This window comes from Harpia harpyja, chromosome 10, assembly GCF_026419915.1.
Source record: "Harpia harpyja isolate bHarHar1 chromosome 10, bHarHar1 primary haplotype, whole genome shotgun sequence".
Taxonomy (NCBI): Eukaryota; Metazoa; Chordata; class Aves; order Accipitriformes; family Accipitridae; genus Harpia; species Harpia harpyja.
The window spans coordinates 18,973,846-18,993,410 of record NC_068949.1 but is presented as its reverse complement, the minus strand read 5'-3'; the positions used below and the strand labels follow the sequence as shown (position 1 = coordinate 18,993,410).

Below are 19,565 nucleotides of genomic sequence, written 5' to 3'. Positions count from 1 at the left end.
AGCATGAAGGATCTGCCAATCTTAGCGTTGAAGTGCGATAGTTACATAGAGGTACAAAATACTCACTAGTAACAGGAATTACGTGGAAAGAAGAAACCCAGAGCTGTAAAAAGCTGAAGTTTCTTTATTTAGGTTTGGAAAACTAGAGCTCAGAATGACTTGAAAGCCACATCCTCGGCTGGCATAGATTGGTTTCATCAGTTACCGACAGTTGTGTTGTTTACTTCAGCAAGAATTTGTCCCCTCAAATATTACGAAATCTTCTCTCTGTGGAGGAGGGTGGTGGTGGACAGGAACATATGAGTATGTATGTATATAAATATAGAGAAAACCAGACTAGTCTCTTCTTCTATTGTGAAATAATAAAATGATTAATCAGCCACATCACGATGAGCTCTCTTAATATTTGAGCCCATTTTTCTCAAATTATTTTCTTGGTCACAAACATCCATGCATCGCTGCATTAATTTGCTTGACAGTTTAGAGGCCATTTCTCTGTTTGAGCAAGCCTCAGAGAGACAGTACCAACCTTTTAGTTCTAAAATTGCTGTTATTAAAACAACCAGGGGAATGTATCTCTGCAAAAGCAGAGCTGAATAATGATTTAGCTCCCAGAATTAATTTGAAATTTCAGCAGCACTAAGTAATTTTTTAGTGGCAGTATAATCCTGTACATTACATATTAAGTCTGCAGACTGCACTGCCAGTGGAAGAACCCTGCAGTATTTAAATGACACTGTAACACCATGGTATTATATTCAGGTCATTAGGGGGCATTTTACAGGATTGAAGTTATCTGGCAGAGTGTCAAGGGTGAATCGTATAATCTCTGTTTCTTTGCCTCTCCAAATATGTAGATTAAGGGTTTAAAAAAAAACAGTTACACCTAACTCACCAGTGTTCCTTCTCTGTCTCAGCCCACTATATCGCCTGTGCACCGCTTGCACTGTCAACAAATGCTGAGAGCATAACTGAAGGGGAGAAATAGATATAGATGGCTCAAAGGGCTGATGATGTAAGTGGAGAAAACAGTGTACTGAGGGCTGGGGGGGGGGGGGTGTCCTGTATGAATAAGAGCAATTGATAGATAAGCATAAACCCAAGTATTTGGCTTTGTGGCAGGTGTCAGCAGGTGTCCAGAATGATGGAAAATGCTGAGGCCCAAGATGAGAGTTTTCCAGAGCAGACCCCTAATGCTAACCTTCTGAAGAGGCAGGGGCCCTCTTGCGATTGAATGTACCAAGGGAGGTGGACACTTCTCTCCCCTTTGTGCCTTAGAAATTCCTTCTAAATTCATGTGTGTGGCCCATCATAACAATTTTGATACCTGTTTTCAAATGTACTCATCATTCAGACAGCTCTGGTTGAATTTAGAGATAGATATTAGGCTGTAAAAAGCATGTGTTCTCAGCAGCTTATTGCTGCCTTTAGCAGAAGTTACTGCCATTCAGATCTGCTAGCTAGATAGTTCACATGATTATTCTGTGCACCATTAGAGACAAGCTGAGCTGGGTTAGTTTAAACATGTAAATAGTAGCTTTGGATCAGTCTTTCTGCAAGAAACAGATAATCATCACAGAAGTAGCCTAGCTGGCTGATAGACAGTAAATCTCACCACGTGAGTCTTCCCTTGTCTTTCCTTCATTGAGTTTTAACTACAGCTTTTGGGGTGATGTGAACCCTTGGAAAAAATAAAAACAATAATAATAATAATAAAAAAAAAGGATCAGCCAAGGCAAGTGGAGATGAAGTGATGTCTAACTTCGGATGGTGAGAACGGCAATGGTGACAGGCTGGTTGGTCAGGTGTTGATAAACTTTTCAACCAGCAGAGTGGCCATCACGTGAATAGGACACATGGCTGTGCCCTTTCAGTGCTTGAAGTGGTTGAGGGGGGAGCCCCAACAACAGTTTGCTTAATTGAAGAGTTTGTTTTCCTCTAGCGTAGAATATGGGCCAAGTTCCCATGTGGTAATTGCTGTTTTCTTCTTGCTGCACTCCATGTGATGAAGAGTCTCAGGGGCAAGAGGTGTGTTTGGCTGCTGCATAGCGGTGCTCGAAAGGAGTGCTGAGGGTACTGGAAATTATTTTTACATGTCTTCTTTCCAAAAATAGCCTTAACTTCTTATTAGGGAATGGTGCAGGACTCATATTTGTAGAGAAGCACTGGCTATGTGAATGGGAGAACTGCCTTACTTCGCAGACCTGCTGCCGTAGGAGGTTGTGGAGGTAGATCAGGAGGTTAAACACAGCTATGGACAACAGGTCCATGAACAGACAGCAAAGGGAGCGTATGTTCCCACTAACATCTAACTGTGGATACTGGGGAGTAAAGGCAATGAACTACAAATAATGGCTGGGCTCGCGTAACCTGCCTGTATAGTATCTTTGGCTGTCATCCTTGCAGAGGGAATACTGAGCTAGATGGATGACTGGATTAACCCAGTATGGCATGTCTTCTGTTCCTACTGCACTCAGGTATATAACAATACTTAAAAGTATTATTCAGACTGTATTTTAAGTTACATCAAGAACAGCAGAGGCATAGGGTATTCTTCGGTCTTCTTTTTTTTTTTTTTTTTTTTACATGAGAAAAGACTAAACTTTTATGTTAATTTTTTTTGTGGGTTTTAGAGATATAGCCTACTTTCACAGAGGATAAAGTTTCAGTTTAGATTTTGAGGACTGTGCATCTGGATGTTGCTTTGGTTGTCACTAGCTTTTGTTTTAAAACGTACAGCAGGAAGCCAGTTCTGCCCCACCGTTTCTGTTGGGTGTCCTTTCAAGTTAAAGGCAGTGGGCTTTCCTGAAAAATGTCTGTAGACAAAGAACTCTCCAGAGTGGGTCTCTACTGATCTGTGCAGTTAGCAATTACTCCTATGAGCTGTCATTTTAAAGTAAAAGTAGAAAATGTAAAATATTGATTACATATGCAAGTACAAGAAATGTACATCTGTATACTTGCTCTCCAGAAGCTTGTAGATAAAAATAAATTTAATTCACATTTTTCCTTCTAATGTGGCACAACAAGTAATAGTTTTGCTCCTGAGGAAGTATGTATGAACCCATAAGGCTATGAGCTTGCGGAGAGAGCTTTATTCCAGCTATATCGTTAAATGAAGTAACATTGGAAATCTTCTGGGACTCCTTTTCCTAAATAAGGGACATGTGCTTGTTATCATGGCACAGCAGTGAGCAATACCATGAAGTTCAGGATGGGAGAGATCTTTGTTGTTTATCAAATGCATATTGTACACCAGATATTTACTGTAGTCTATACACACTAGAAATAGTCACCTGGCACTTAACGTTACTGTGCCACTTGTACTGCCTTTTCAATGTATTTGCTGAGGCTGCAACACTTTTTTGCACGAAGGTTTAGATAATTCAGCATCTGCCTTTCTCAACTGAAATAATTGTGCTGCTCTCACTGGTGGTACACAGCTAAAGCCTGTTTTCCTCCCAGCTCATTGAAGGCAAACATCCGGAGTACAGGCTTCACTGTCCTTGGCCATTGCATCCATTGTGACTTTTTGGATGCAATCAGTTTGAACCATTGCCAGCTATGGTTTTGGTCCAGAAACTTGTCAAACCAACTTGTGCCTCTAGCTTCTTATAAGGACTGGTCAGGGAGATAGGAAGATTGTAGGACAATCCACATTATCTTATGAGATGATGTGTATATAATAAGCTCTGAATAATTACACAATAAAGTAATCATCCAGCAAATTGTTACGTTCCTCAGTAGGGAACCTCAATAATAGGTCTGGCATAAATAGAACTTTTCTTTTAATAGCCATTGTCAAAGGGCTTTAAGTATTAGCAGTGTTTAGCTGAAGTTGAACTGATAGCAAGTTCACTTTCCACTTCTTTGTAGAATGAAAATTCTTTGCTCAGAATGAACCTTAATGATGAATTAAAGGTATTTTAGAAATAGGGTCTGTTGTGGAGTTTCCTTTCAATGTTTATTCCCTTCCTCCACAGCGTGGTGCAGGATTGTAGATATTAGTCTCAAATTATGCCTTATTAAAGATTCTAAGTAACCAGTAACTACTCTGGTTCTTAAGCTGATAACATTATGGGTTCATTCACACAACTGGGGAATTGACCAAATTTGCTCGTTTCGCTGCATAAAGGTAGTGGGACTTCTGCAAACAGTTTAGTGGATTGGATTCAGTTTTGATATTGATCAAGAATATACCTGTGACAACATCCAGCATTTTTGGGAAGGTTTTGCCTTTGTCTTCTGTAGCTGGTAAATTTATTTCCTGGGGATAAATACAAGCAAAACCAATTTACTAGTTGTAACATGAATGTACTATGCAAGGTACCAGAATTGTAATATTTATAGATGTAATATTCTCTGACGGAGATGCTGTTCTTTGCAGTATGTCTGCTTTCTTACTTTTGCAAGCCTGCAGTTGGTTTTTTTTTTTTTTTTGGCCATGTGCATACACGCACAAAGCGTATTATCAACCTGAAGCTTCAGGCTAAATGTGTGAGCCCAGGTGTCATATTTCTAATGCCCTTTGCATGAAATGTGAAATAATTGCCCAAGTGTAGAAACTGTATGTATGTTTATGAAACGTGAAGTACAGGCACAGTCTGTGATTTCAAGTGTCTTATGAAATTGTGCGTGTGGTAAGGCCACGCTGTCTTCAAAGCAAACTTTTCATGTTCTTGAACTTTGGACTTCTCAATCTTCAGAAATGGAGTGAATGACAGAATACCTTAAATACCTCCGTATGTGTTTATATTTAGTAGGTGTAAAACCACTTACACTGAGCTAACTTAGTGCAAAGGAAAAACATCTGCTGAATTAATTTTCATGAATTAGATGGTTCTCCTAAGTTTCTGTGTTGTGAAACGGTGGCCTCCCAGCCAAGAGGGGAAGAAACATACGGGTATAGCGATCTGTTAAATAAATGAAGCAAATGAATCATGGGTAAAAAAACCATGAGTGAAAAAGAGATAATGAGGGAGAGCAAAAAGCGCTCATATGCAAAGATGGTGCCTACCTCTCCATCATGGTCCCAAACCCCTAGAAGAATCAAAGGCTTTGTTCTTACTGGAGAGACTGAAAGAAGGTAGAGTTCAAAAAATAGCTTTGGGTCAAAAAGGAGGGAGGAGAGGGAGATAGTATAGTCACTGAGATGAGTAACTTCAGATAATGTTTGAGTGTCTGAGATGTCATTGAGAGAACTGTTGCTTATGAAGAGGCCTGCCTTAGCTTATATTTTCAATATAAAGCTACATGAAATCAATACCTGAAATAGGCTGCTCCGGGTGCAGGTTGTCATTATACCCTATTTACTAGTCTCTGTTGATCCTCTTTTTCCATGTGTGTGATGCTAGGACTTCTGAGGCCACGTGCCTTGGTTGTCTTGTGGCGGTAAGCCAAGCCATTCTATAAATCCTTCCTTATGAATTATGGAGGAAAAAACCTGTCCCGTTCCTTAACTGGTTAAGACTTTTAGGAGGACAGTAAAGGCTTTTGTGTAATTTAACCCTTGTACTTGTCCTCAACTGTGTCCTCACTTACAAAGCTATAAATTGGTATGAATGCTGAACGTACACTCTAATCCTTATCACCACTGTATCACCTTGAAGTCATGACTGAACTTTTTTTTGTAATGCATGGATACAAGAGGTGTCAAGTCAAACTGCGCAGAAAACTGAAGTCAAAACAAGTTTTTCTAATAGAACAAGCTGTTTTGACTAAAACTTTAGGAAGGAACTATGGCTATATCAATATTGCTGCAAATATTTACACTGTTTCTCTGAACCTTACCAATTTTCTTGCCCTAGGAATAACGGCTGAGTGAGAGCCTGGGTAACTTGTAAGAAATGCATATCCTAGAGGTAAATGTCAGTAGGACAGCTCTTGGGACTAGATGTTATGTAAGGATTTTTTTTTTTTTATTTTTTTTATTTTCTAGTAGAACATGACCAGCTAGAAAACATGTATTTCTAGGTGTGCCTTACTATTATACTGTTCAGCTCCGATCTACAAAGCCCCTAGTGGGAGTAAAAGAGTAATTTGATTTCTGTGCCATTATTTTTGGCTCCCTCAGGTCTGTCTGCCAGAAAGAGTGCTAGTGCAGTGGCACCAAGTCTAGTTGGTGACCAGGAACTAGCAGTGTACCCCTGGGTTCGATACTGGCTCCAATACTGGTCAGCATCTCCATTAGCGATGTGGATGATGGAGCAGCAAGCTTACAGATGACACAAAATGGGGAGGAGTGGCTGATAACACCAGAGGGTCGTGCTGCCATCCAAAAGGACCTAGACAGGCTGGAGAAATGAGCTGACAGGAACCTGATGAAGTTCAGCAGAGGGAAAAGCAAAGTCTTTCACTTGGGGAGAGGAACAGCCCCAGGCACCAGTATTTGCTGGGGGCCAGCCAGCTGGAAAGCAGCTTGGCAGAAAAGGACTTGGGGGTCCTGCTGGACACCAAGTTAAACATGAGCCTACAATGTGCCCTTGCTGCAAAGAAGGCTAACGGTATCCTGGGCTGCATCAGGCAGAGCATTGTCAGCAGGTCGCGGGAGGTGATCCTTCTCCTCCGCTCAGAACTGGTGAGGCCACACTTGGGAGTGCTGTCTCCAGTGCTGGGCTCCTCAGTACGAGAGACATGGATGTGCTGGAGAGAGTCCAACAAAGGGCCACGAAGATGATTAAGGGACTGGAGCAGCTCGCATATGAGGAAAGGCTGAGAGAGCTGGAGCTGTTCAGCCTGGAGAAGAGAAGGCTCAGGAGGACCTCACAGATGTGTACAGATATCTGAAGGGACAGTGCAAAGATGAAGCCAGGCTCTGTTCAGTGGTGCCCAGTGACAGAACGAGAGGCAGGGGGCACAAACCTCAAACATTCTGCCATTCTGTAACTCTGGTCATGTTTTCAGTGAGGTGGTTTCTCATGCACCAGGACCTAGACTGAGGTACGCAACTGATTTTTGTGTTAGCTAGGTATGGTTTTTAGTGAACTTTGATGTGGTAATTTCAAAGATTACCACAGAATGAAGTCTGAGGGGAAACTGCACAGTGAGCATCACAAGGCCAATACCTTTGCTGTGAGATAAGGTACCCTTGTAGGTAGTGTGGCCTGAAGAGTGGGGATTGGGTGGTAAGTTGTGAAGCTTTGTAGCAGCAGAAATGGTTTCGTGTTGCTGAAAGTCCTTTCCTATATGCATTAAAAATAAAAGTGATGGCGGGCTTAATCTCAGACACGTGTACAAGTGTTTTGACTAGATACTCTCTGGATTTAGAAACAGGGTAGGATCTAATATGCCAAGGAGGAAGGGTTTATTTAATTTTTTTTTTTTAAGTTTTTACAGGTTGAGTCCCTGATAATCTTAGCAGCAGATACCTGCAGTTAGATTTTGAGGAAGTAAGTGTGTTCTGCAGGCATCTCAATATTTTAACTATAGTTTCCAAAAAAATAAAAAAAAGTGAGGCATAATGATATCGAATGAGATAGAAGAGTCTGAAAACCCCTGCTCAATAAACTGATATGTTCTTCAGGAAATTGATGATATATCAAAAGCTGTTTCTTCAGATAGCAATCACTGGCTTAGCTGCCCAAAATTAATGTGAAATTCGAACACTGAGAGAAGGCTGTGTCTGCTTATAATGGTGCTGGTTTTGTGTACACAGTTCTGGGCTTATCTTGAAAGGGATTCTGACACAAAACAAAACCAATGAAAACTGTTTCAGCCAGCAGTACTTTGTTCTGACCTTAAGCATTTCTTGGTTTATGTGTATGAGATTAATTCAAAGACTATTTGGTGGGGTTTTTTCTTTCTTTTATTTTTTTTTTTTTAAATGAGCAAACACACTGGATGAAAACAGGTCCTGTAATTAAAAGATATATATATTTAAACTGAAGCATATTCTCCCATACAGGAATGAAACTATGAATGTATGTCTGTCTTTTAAATCTTTGTGTACAGGGCATAGAAGGCTACATCTGTGGTGGTGGCGGCGATGTTTTTTTTCTTTCAGAATAGCTGAATGTTTTCTTCAATTAATCTTTTTTGTGGCTAATCTGGAAGTCTTTGCCACCACTGTGGAAATGAAGCAGTGTCCCCTGGACCAACTGGTATCTTCCATTTAAGTCTGTAGTAGAAGGAACAGCAAGACACACATGACCCATTTATTGTTTGTGTATAATAGATTGTATCTCTTGAAAATGACCATTCATAAGTTACTTCTGTTAAACTAGAAGTCACTGTTGTAAAGCTCTTCGTTCACAGGAATGCTTGCGGAGGGAGGCCTGTTGCTGTCCCGTTCAGTGGGGCACTAGAGCCCCAGAGGTCCGCTGTGGGCACCGGGCTGCTGAACCTGGGACATCCACTGGGAAACATGAGAAAGCTTTGGAGTGAAGTTCAAGTTTTGAGATGTGGGTAGATGTTGTTTGGTCAGCCAGTGTATTTGTGTTTTTCAGCCCTGTTGGGATGCTCTTTATATTTAGTGTGGTGAGTAGCATAAATGGGCATTGCTTGCCTGCATTGAGCTACTGCCTAGGTGACCAAATACGCAAGTGAGCTGATTTTTGCACTGAGTAGTTTTTTAACAAACTGGCATAATTCCTGCTAGTTCCACTTTTCATATCTGTCTAAGAAAATGAGTGATCTTTAGTGTTTGCAGATGATGTCTTGGAGTCGTTAATTATTTATCTTCATGACTGCATCTGTGTGAGAAGGGGCTTGGTTATCCCCTCCATTTTACAGGAGACAGACAGGGCATGAATTGACTTGTAGACTGTGCCTGCACTATCGTAGAGTGCTCCTTAGAATGACTCTGCCTTAAAGCTTTTCAAAAGCTGCAAGGAAGGGTGTTTCTCATTATGCTATGCTTTATTTTTAGAGGATTCAAGAGCAAACTGCTGCAGTCACCAGACTGGAAGGAATATTGCCTTTGCTTACTTTTTGTTTAATCTCTAAAAGTCCTTATCAAAAATTGTTAGTGTTTCAAAGTCTCATAATGGTTTAAGAGTCATGTGTCTACTGAAGGAAACCCAAACCAGCTCAATTGTTTCTTTTGAGGGCAAGGTGCAGTGTGTTGTTTGTGCAGCCAGCCTTGGCAATGCCTTCCCCTCCCCAACTTCTTTGTCCCCCTTCTTCCCTTCCCCCGCCTCCCCAATTATTTTTCCAGAGACCTTGGCTTGCTGCTTCTGGGGCAGCAGCAGCAGCTGCTAGTGCTGTCCTGTAATTCTTCCATCTCGGTCACAGGGGACTGGAAGGGAAAAGACGGTCTGTCTCAGCAGCAGTCCACCAGCTGCCGCTACAATCTATAATGCGTAAATTTGCAAAATATAGCTTTTAATTTTGCTTTGCAGACAGAATGAAAAACTAGAGTGCACCACCACTGCCATCATTGATTGATTAATAGAAATTTATGCTCCCTGCTCCCCGGTTCAGGCTTGGACAAAAAGTACTTGGAAGTGGCTAAAAATAAAAGGTAAGAATCCTGACAGACTTTCACACCGACGCAGTAATTAACAATACAATGTTGTGTATGTATGCTTGAGAATACGCTCTAGATAAAAGCTGTTGAGTAACACAAAAATATTCTGCTAAATTATAAAATTATGCTTAGGGTCATAATACTTTCTGAAGTACATGGATAAGCAGGGCTTCTTTGTTACAGTGTCAGTGAATGAGGGAGTTCCACAGATTCTGGCGTGAGTAGTTTTCCTGAAAATGTATATTGAAACAGATTTTTGGTTTTGAGGCTTTTTTTGAGGGAGAGAGAAGGGAGGATGAAGGATAACAGGCAGTGTAGTTACTGTTCTTTCTCTGCTGTCTGTGAAGTTAGAGTAGCAAGTACTGCTTGTTTCGTGTCCAGTCATACACCCTGAGTAAGGAAATAGCACATAGAAAAGGTAAGCCATCCCCAAACTGCCATTAGAAATGGATTTGTAACCTCTTCAGTGTGTATTTATGAATGACGAATCTTTTTGTTGGACCATTCAAGAACCACCAGCCAAAACATGGCTGGGATTTGTGAAAGAGCTTGTCTGCACTGAATAGTTTAACTCAGTGGGTAGTTCAGCAGACTTGAACTATAAAACACTATTCATCCATAAAAATAATTCATATGGTTGTGGCGCAGACTGTTGGCCAAAGAAAGATTGTTGTGTGTATAGCTGAGAGAAGTAATTTTACCACAAGTCAATTTTGCAGCTGATGTCCCTAGATACCCTGTTGCCATCTTTGTTTTTCTTTAAACGGTCTGAAGTCCTTTGTTGTCGATGTTGCACGGGAACTGTAGTGCATGAAGGCTAGCACAGAAACTTTTGTATGCCAAGTCCTTATGGGGACCCTGAGATGGTCTGTGTCCAGGCTTCCTTGCTGGTGGAAGAACTCGTGGCAGCTGGCTATCTGCTTTCCTCAGTTGGTTTCACTGGGGGCAAGGGACTTGGAGAAGCCAGCTGCCATGTTGGCATGCCTGCTAGGGGTTGTGCACGAGGGACATTAGTAGTGGTGTCAATTGCAGACTGCTGCCCTCCAGCATGTGCTACAGAGTAAATCCAAATGCGGAGCAATCACAGATCGCATTTTGACAATGTGTCCACACTTTAACTTTTCTGCTGAACATCCACAAGTATACTAGAGTGCAAGTTGTACTTTTTTGCTAGTAATTAGAATATGCTGGGTCCAAACCAAAGCTTCAGATGCAAATTTGTCTGGATTTGGGAGAGAGCAGATCCAGACCTTACCTTTGTGGAACAAGCTAACTCTACCGGTAAAGGCACAGTGTAGTCTAGTAGCCATCCCCAGAATCACCATTTCTGTCCATCTTATGTGATACTAATGTCAGCAATCTTATGTGAAAGCATAAGCATACCCTAATCTCACATGACATACTACTTTCAATAAATGCATTGTACCGACATGCTGGCAGAACTAAACTAAATCTAGATGTGTCTTTGGGACTCCAAAGAAAAAAAAATAGTTTAAAGAATCAACAAAGCATACTGCGTGGATGGTGTGCGCACATTATCTTAAATTTGTTGGAATTTTTTAGCATGTGAAAAATACAGCCCCGAGGGAAGACCATGCCTTCCAGCTCCAGGGCAAATATAGTAAGAAGAAATTATATAGTGACCCATTATTCAGGCACTTCGGAGGTAAGAGAAAGGAAGAGGAGTGTTTTACCCTGTAGTCCTTCCTCTTTTTTTTTTTTTTTTTTTTTTTTAAATAAACATGGTATGCTAAATATTTTATATAACGGTGTTCAGTGGTCTCACTTAATTGGGCAGAGAAGTCAGGAAAGCACACACACTTTGTGTAGTTTGAATGCAGTGTTTTGAGTACGCTAGCCACTCGCTCATAGGGAGGGGATAGAAATTCAACAACAGAGGCTGTTCTCAAGTAAACCAGCAGAATTCCTGGAAATACTACTTTAGCCAAACTTTACAATATTGCATGTTACTAGTTTTTCAAAGTATCAGAATTGACTTTTGAAAACAATTTGAGATTTAGACTTTAAAGAAAGACTGTGTTTTAAAACTTCAGTGGTAGCAAACCAGATTGAAGCTTGCTAACTTCTGACTAGGTGGCAACAAAGGCCTCTAGGACTTGCAGTGAAGTTGCTAAGAAAGCAAGCTTCCTTTTCCAATATGTATTTTCATTTGCCTTCCTATTGTGGTAAAGGCATCTACCATATGCCAGTGTTTTCTGAGCTATGCACTGAATTTTTTTGAAGATTATTGAATTAGCTTTTTCTTGACTTTTCCTTCCCTTCAAAATTAGTATCTTTTATTGTAACATTAGACCAGTCAAACTCCAGAGCACAGCTTCTTCCCTACAGAGATGGTTATCTTGGCACTACAAACAAGACCCTTAGTAGATACTGTTACTTACAGCACAGGCTGTTTTCCATCCAGTCTGCAAGGACTGATTTTTAGTGAGAACAGCAGCATTAAATTCTGAATGAGAACCAATCTTTCCTCATTTCTTCCCCTGTGGGGATTTGATCATTCTCTGCAGCTTCCTGCTTAGACATTGTATGCAGGGGATACCACTTTGGGGGCAAAGCTAACCTGGGAATAGCTGAAGGAGTGGTTTTGAGGGAATACTCTTGAAATTTTCGAGCAGCTGCAGTCTCACTGCATATCTCCCATGTCACTGTTTACATCGAAGTTAGAAGGTGGCTCTTACCATTGTGTCCTGTGTATGAAACTTTGGCTATGCAGTAAACCCATAATCTAACCTGTAGATCCATTCTGGTGCTTAGAATAAAACATTTTGAAAAAAGAACGATAGGAAATTGATATTAGAAGAAGATGTTTCAGAAAAGGGACCTAAAAGCACACTGCAATCTCCCTGAAAGAATATGATATCTAGACAATGGGAAACTTAATTTCTTAATTCCTCAGCCACAAAACTCCGTGGTAGTCAGACCTCTTAAAAATCCGTAGTCCCCCCAAACCTTTTCAAGGGAGGGAGAAAGAAAGAGGCAGAAAAAAACCCAAGTTCTAAGCTTGCCTAACATGTCACTTGGGATATCATCACTTCTGTTTGTCCTTCGTAAACACAATGCTAGATCAGGAGCCAGAGGATAATCTTTTGCTCTAAATTGTTTTCCTGTAATATCTGAGGCTGCAGAGTATAAAATCAAGAGTGGAGAAGGCTATCCTGAGTCTCTCGTTTTGCCTGCTGATACAAGCATGATTTCATTATACAGACATTTGCTCCATTAATTGTGATTATTCCTAATCCTCCATTTTGCTTAATGGCAAAACATTTCACTGGAGGAAAAAAATTAGATTAAAGTAAAGACTTTTAGACAGTAAAGGCTACTAATTGAAACCTGCAAGGGATACCCCCATCATGGAAATTCAAAATTACAAAAGTTATTACTGAGATAACTGGAGAAGTGATACCTGAAAATCCTCAAACATATACTTTGGATTAAGTTTTTGCATGGTTTAATCCAGTAATTTTTTTCTTGCTCTGTAAACAGCATAGCTTTAGTAAATGTGCACACATGTATGTGTTTATACAGCATGCGTTTTTTTGTCTTCTGATGGAAAGTAGAGGTTTTGGTTGTGTATGTGTGCCCATGTGGACCTCTAAAAGGAGATAAATCACAGATGGGGACGCTATAACGTTTTGGTTGTTTCTCTCTGCTTTTCCTTGTGTTTTTTTTAGGGCCTGTCTTCTCCTGCAGTAACCTGGCGTTGAGGTCTTGGAATAAAATAATTTTCCCTGTGCAAAGCTTGGGGAGGGGGGCTGGGGTGGGCGTATTTGTTTTTTCCTCTACAGGCTCTGGTATACAGCAATGTACAGGTCTTGTAGTTTTTATTCTCTTGAGGTTGGTAATACTTTAACCAAAGGAAAGGAAAAGGAAACCAAAGGAAAACTGAGGCATATGAAGGTTTCCCTACCCCCTCTCCCTCCCACAGCTCCTTTCCTGTATGATAAACCCCTGGCTCGCAAGCACAGTTCACAGATGGGTGTTGAGTGCATAAAAATATGAATGTTGATGCTTATCTGAGAAGGTCAGCCACATCGTGTGCCTTCACTGAGTGCCTGTACAGTGGTAGGACAACACTTTATAAATGGATTTTGAGGTTGTGTAGCATTTGTTAAGGCTTTTGAAAGGAAGAAAATAATATTCTAAAAGATGAGACCCCCCCCCAAATATTTGCCAACAATTCCTGTTGCTTTCAGGAGTTTAAACCTATATAGTTCTGGATCTTTTGAGTTATTTTTCGGTTTCTTGATTTAACACATTTTTGAATGCATAGTGTAGCATGTAGGTTGTATATGTCATTAAGGAACCCCAGTAAAATAGAAATTCATAGGGTTAAAATTACTTTCCCTGAAATGATCTATTTTCTGTGCATTTTCTGTTCTGCATCTCCCTTCATTCCCCCATCCTCAAGTCCATTAGGCATAAGTCGGATTAGCTGAGTGGCTCTTATCAGACCTCTTTTTCCTGTTACCCCCAGATAAATTTATGCGACTTAGAGTCAACTCCAGGCATAACCTTATTCCTGCTGGGGACAGGAGCTGCATTTGCTGAAGCTCTGTGTTGGTGAATAGTACCCCACTGTGCTCTATATGGGAAAGTGTGTGGGTGGCAATTTACATGGTAAACAAAGGCAGGCAGGGAAGGAAGATAGTTAAGCTTATGTTTCTTCATGCTTTAGATTTCCTGAAAATGTGTCTGTTGAAAATTAGCAGCAACAAATATTGCAAAAGCAAGATCAGTGATAGATTTTGCTACTTTTAAATATCAATCTTTAAGTAAAAGGATTTTTACCTATGTTTGTTGTGAAATTATATTTATGATGTAAAATTAAATTTATTAATATAATTTGTCCTGATTTTGTGGTAATAGCAAATAAAGACTGTATCTGCAACTATTCCCTTTAAAGATAAATGGAAACCTTTTATTTCATCAGCAAAATAGGCTCATAGTCATCTGTAGGATCATCCCCCAGCTCCTGCCACCCTAAACAGGTTCTTTGCTTGTTTGTCATCAAAGGTGTAGGAAGGCAATGTGTATTAGATGGCAGGGGACTAGAGAGAGTGTCAGGAAGTATTGACATCCTTATTTGTGCTGTGTATCTACTATGTGACCTTGGACAAGTCTCTTCACCTATGCCATATCCTGTTATTAGATTATAAATCTCTGCTGGGAGAATGCTTGTCGCGGTTTGCTTTTGTATCTGGCAAAGGGTCTTATAGATATTATTGTAAAACAAATAACAGAAATAAGGCTAGCAAGTTTTTTTTCTGGAACACTAGCCTTTGATGGAGATAAGGATTTCTTTTTAACCTTGCTCTCCTGCTCTGGTGCCCAATTTAGCTGCAAAAAGTTTCCTTCACTCTGTTGCCTTCCTAGTCTGATTCTTGCCAGCAACGTGCCCCCCCCCCCCCCCCAACTTGAAATTTGCTATTTATTCAGATAAATAAATGTTGTGAGTGACTGTGTAGCCCTTGAAAAGTTTTGGAAATGCATTCTAAAATACAAAAAACAGCATGTGATTATTTGCAATCTTTTCTCCTAGATTAAACTAGGATTTTTCTTTGGCATTGGTGTATAAATTGTGTATTTAAGTTACAGTCACAATATATGCTTCCTCAGGGGAAGGCTTGTCATTCAGAAGCCGATCAATGTGATAACTGTTACCTACGTACATGCTAACAAGCAAGCTCATGCTGCTTCAGGGAAGTAACTGGCTTATTCCATGTGATGAAACTCTTGTTCCAGTTCACCTCTTGTTTTGAACTGATACCCTTCATGCTTGTGTTGATACTGGAAAGGAACTTCACATGGGAGACTCTCCTTTCCAGTTCACTGAATTGCATCCAGGCCACTTGCTGACGCTGCTGTGCAGAGAAGCTGCTGGTCCGTGTGGAAGGAGAGCTTGTTGTGTAACGCAGCGTGTCACAAGGGTTTTGCCAGTGCAGTTGGCCACAGACTGAGCTCTTTCCCTATGCTGAGTTTGAATAGCAGTGCGGTTGATTTGTGGGAATTCAGCTCTGTCTTTTGCAGGGTTTAATATTAGAAATTTCACGGACTTGCATGTCATTGGAAGGAAAACCTTACTTGCTTCTGATTGCAACTCTGTCAGCTTTTCTCTGGAAAAGCTTACAAATGTGGAGGGGCAGATTTCGATTTATTTATTTATTTTTCCTGTTTAAGGACTTCTGGGGTTTTGGGGGTTTGGTTTTTTGTTTGGGTTTTTTTTTGTTGTTTTGGGTTTTTTTTTTAGAAGAGTATTTTTGGGTTTGGGTTGGGGTTTTTTTGTTGCCGTTTTTTGTTTTTATGGCATTCAGGACACTGGAATTATATTTTTCAAGGTTTTTGCTACTAACACATTACCAAATTTTAAAAAGAGAGAGAAATAAGATTTCCAGGTGATAGTCACTTAATTCGAGGACTTGACTCTTTAACTACAAAATAACACTTTAATTCAAAATAACATAAGAAAGATTACTTTTTAATTGTTTTATAATGTCAGAAGGGATAAATATGTCAGTCTAATCTATGCTCCTGCATAGAGCCAAGAGTCTCCTTTCCAATAATATTTCTGTCAAGCTGTTTAATTTGTTGAAGCTTTTAAAAGATGTCATGTGATGCAGTAATTTAAACAGTAAAAAATTAAGACAGTAGAAGGAGAAGATACGTGACATGAATGCAACGTAACGTGCATGTGGTTCCAGTTGCTTTGAATAATACTCCTATGCTGTCCCTGTTTGTTCCTTGGGCGTGACTTTGCTAATAGCAGTGAGGGTATTGACTAAGGTCTTTACTGATAATTACTTCCTAAACATAATTAAATATGAAGGTGGTGCTAGCAAGATGCTAATTGGCTTACTAACAAACTTGGGATTTTCACTTTCCTGGAACCACTAGATTAGAGCACTTGGTGCAGCAGTTCTTTGACAGTGGAGACCACTGGTCAGGTTGCCAAAGCCAGCAAGTAGGATGTCCTGTGGTGTCGCGGTGGGGACGGGGGCTTTGTGCTTAAGGCACTAGCAAAATACTGCTTCAATAGCTGTGGGACCGTAGGGAAGTCACTCAGTCCCACTGTCTGAAAGAGGAGTAATAACACTACCTTTCTTTCTTGTCTCTTTAGACTGTAAGCATGGGGGGGGGGGGGGGGGCGGTATATTTCTAAAGAAAAGTTGGTTGTTAGCTTACAATGTTGCTGTAATACAGGCAGGCTTAATAATGTGTTTGCCATCGTGCAACAAAACCGTTGTGGGTTGTCTGTATTAGTGGGGATATGCCATATTGCAACTACACTGACTTTCAGCTATGATCAGCTGTTTGGAAAGGCCCCAAATGTTCCTTGGACAACCCACCTCATTCTTCCAAAAGCCAAAGCTTTCAGGGCGGCAGTAAGCGTAATTTTCAAAAGCAGGCTGGCATAGGAGCACTATGAGATCCAAAAGACAAAAGAAAATGGAGGCTTTAATGAGCACCTTTGTAAAAGTTAGCATGCAGCTGGTCCCCAGCGAAGCAAGCCGCTGTTCAAATACACGGTGTTTGTATTGTGCAAGCGTAACTAATGGCCGTGATTCATGAGGAAGCATGGCTTGGCTTGGGACGGCTGAGCTGGTTTCACCTCAAGCTGTCTGGTCCCTTTCTCGGAAGCTTGCTCTACTGCAGCAGGGTTGGCAGAGCTGCTCACCAAGCAGCTGCTGACCTGCTATGAATGACAGGCTGACATATGAAGGTAAACCAAAAAGCAACGCTGCTGACAGAATAGACTTTGTAGTAGTGGTCTGTCTATGATACCTTATGAATTAAGCCTTGAGCTGAGACTGCTGCAGAAGGGTGATGATGCAGTGATGGTTTTCAGTGGGAACGCATTTCGGAAAAAGCTGAAATCATTAGTCTGCCGTGAAGTACTTGTGGACAGTTTAGAAAAAAAGAAATACTGAGAGTCATTGGCAGCAAAAGCCTCTATGGCTTTTTTAAAGCAACCTATTTCTGTTGAAATTTCCTCTCTTCATGAAAAAAATTTCTTGCATTATTGCTGTTTTGTTACAAAGTCAGAAAAAGTTTAAGTTATCCCCTAATTTCTCAAATACAAGGGGTCTATAGTTGAGGCCAAGCATAGGAACATATATCTGCTGAAATTAGTCGTGATACAGTGAAATTTTTTGGTCTCAGTTGGTATTTTATTGGACATGATTTTAAACATACTTGTTGCCTCACTTAAGAGTTTTTTCAGACCTTTGGGTTTATCCTGTAACTGCTCTCAAGAGCTGATTTTTATCAAAGTTTCATTATATAAATCTTTTTCAGTCTTGGGAAGATGATGCATCCTTGTGCAAAACCTGCATCTTGCTGAAATCAATGAACAGCAAGGCCCAATTGCTTGCAGGGCAGTGGTATTGTTGCAAGGTTATCAGAAGGTTAAAGGTCCAAATCAACTGTTGGCTCCAATAACTCCTATGAGGGGAAATATGGAAAAAGATATCTCTTTTTGTAAATGAGATAGCATAGCGGGTGACTCTGCTAGATTCTGACCTTTGCTGTAAGAGGTGCAAGTGCAACAAGATTTTGCAACTCCAGGAAGAGGAGATTTAGATGCTCCCATTTGGGCTGTAATGGGAGGTGAACTTTTGCAAAGAGCATTCATAATGCTTGTTATGGGTTACTATTGTGTATCTTTTTTAGGTGGTTGAGGTAAGTACAAGAGGCATTTTACAGCATTTTTTCACATGCCTCTGAACTGCTGGGTTTGTTTGGAAGAGGAAAGAGAAATACCACAGAGAAGACTATTCTTGAAATATTTGTGACCATATGGGAATCGGGAAGAATTTAAAATCTCCCAGGATTTCTAGACCAAAGTGATGCTGGTAAGTATTTCAACTTCTGGAAGCCAGCCCAAACCTCCAAGAGTTTGGAGGTTTGCATAGTGCTAGTGGCAATTAATGATGCCTGAAAAAAGATATGTGGTTTGGGTTTTGAAAAAGGAAAACTCACTGTGATATATAAAACATAACATATTTTAAAGCATTTTGAGAACTGAAGAATGATTTTGGTTTCTTCTACTCTGTCTTCCCCCCCCTCCCTGTTTCTATTCCCAATAAATCTGCAACACAAGTTATGGAGGTGATTTAAGAAAAGGAGACTGGGCAACACGCTTCCATGTGAATGGCAGACATATTAAGCATACGATTCTGAACAGCATTCTGCTCTCTTACTTGAAGAAGCATTTCTTTTAACATTTAACCCCATTAGCATCTCAGCATCGCAAAAGATGATGGTAATCTGTTTAAAACGTTCTGTATGCTTTGATTATTCCCATACATGTTGTTGTCCTGTGTTTATAACAGAACACACAGTGAGTTTAAAACCTTGAAAATTCCTTATTTTGTAATTGAGAAATGTATGAGAAATGGGATTTTTCAGGAAGTCTGAGTTTCCATCGCAACTGAACTAGAAATCCAGTGTCTTTCAAATTTCCTATGAACAAAAAAGTTTTAGAAAAAAATTCCTTTGAAACTGGTGCCTCTCAAATGCAGAATGCTGTCATCCTCCAGTTTCTCTGTAGCTTTGTCTACAACACCATCCTGTAACAAAAATATTAGTGTACCTGCATTGTTGCTTGAGCTCTGAGGAGCTGCAGTGGAAGGGCAGTCCTGACCAAGACCCTGGCTTATCTTGGTCATTGACTCAAGAGCAAGTCTTGATACTGCTAATTATTAGACCTGTGAAGCTTTTGGTATGTAAGGCAGGGAGCCTTAGTATTTTAAAATATTTCATATTCAACCTATGTTTTCTGAGGGAACTTCATTTCATCGGGAAAGCCTGTACGAATCATTAATCCTGGGTCCTGATCCAACAGGGAGCTGCACACAAGCAGAAACCTGCCTGTATGGAATTTTCATGAAGGTTCGGTGCCTCTGAGTAGCTTCTAAAAAGTATGTTCAGAAGTTTAGAGCTAAAGCCATTCAGTTTAGGTTCCCATAGGACTTTTTTAAACCGTTCTGGAAACATCAGCTTTGTGTGGCCTGACCTTGCTGTGAAAGGGCTCTCCATGCAGGGGTCCTGCAGATCCCAGCAGGCATGAGGAAAACGGGAG

The 19,565-nt window shown here is 40.5% G+C and overlaps 1 protein-coding gene across 10 annotated transcripts in view; it reads left to right on the top strand.

Moving 5' to 3' along the window:
- Positions 1 to 19,565, top strand: part of ZMIZ1 (zinc finger MIZ-type containing 1) — a 364,045-nt gene that overhangs the window by 133,214 nt on the left and 211,266 nt on the right. The window contains exons 4-5 of one of the 10 annotated variants that reach the window (XM_052798265.1): positions 8,254 to 8,399; positions 9,339 to 9,460. The exons of 8 other annotated variants lie outside the window; for them this stretch is intronic. The gene's annotated coding sequence lies outside the window, so the exon portion shown is untranslated. The remainder of the gene's footprint in view (positions 1 to 8,253; positions 8,400 to 9,338; positions 9,461 to 19,565) is intronic. One more of the 10 variants, XM_052798266.1, reaches the window with a different exon arrangement.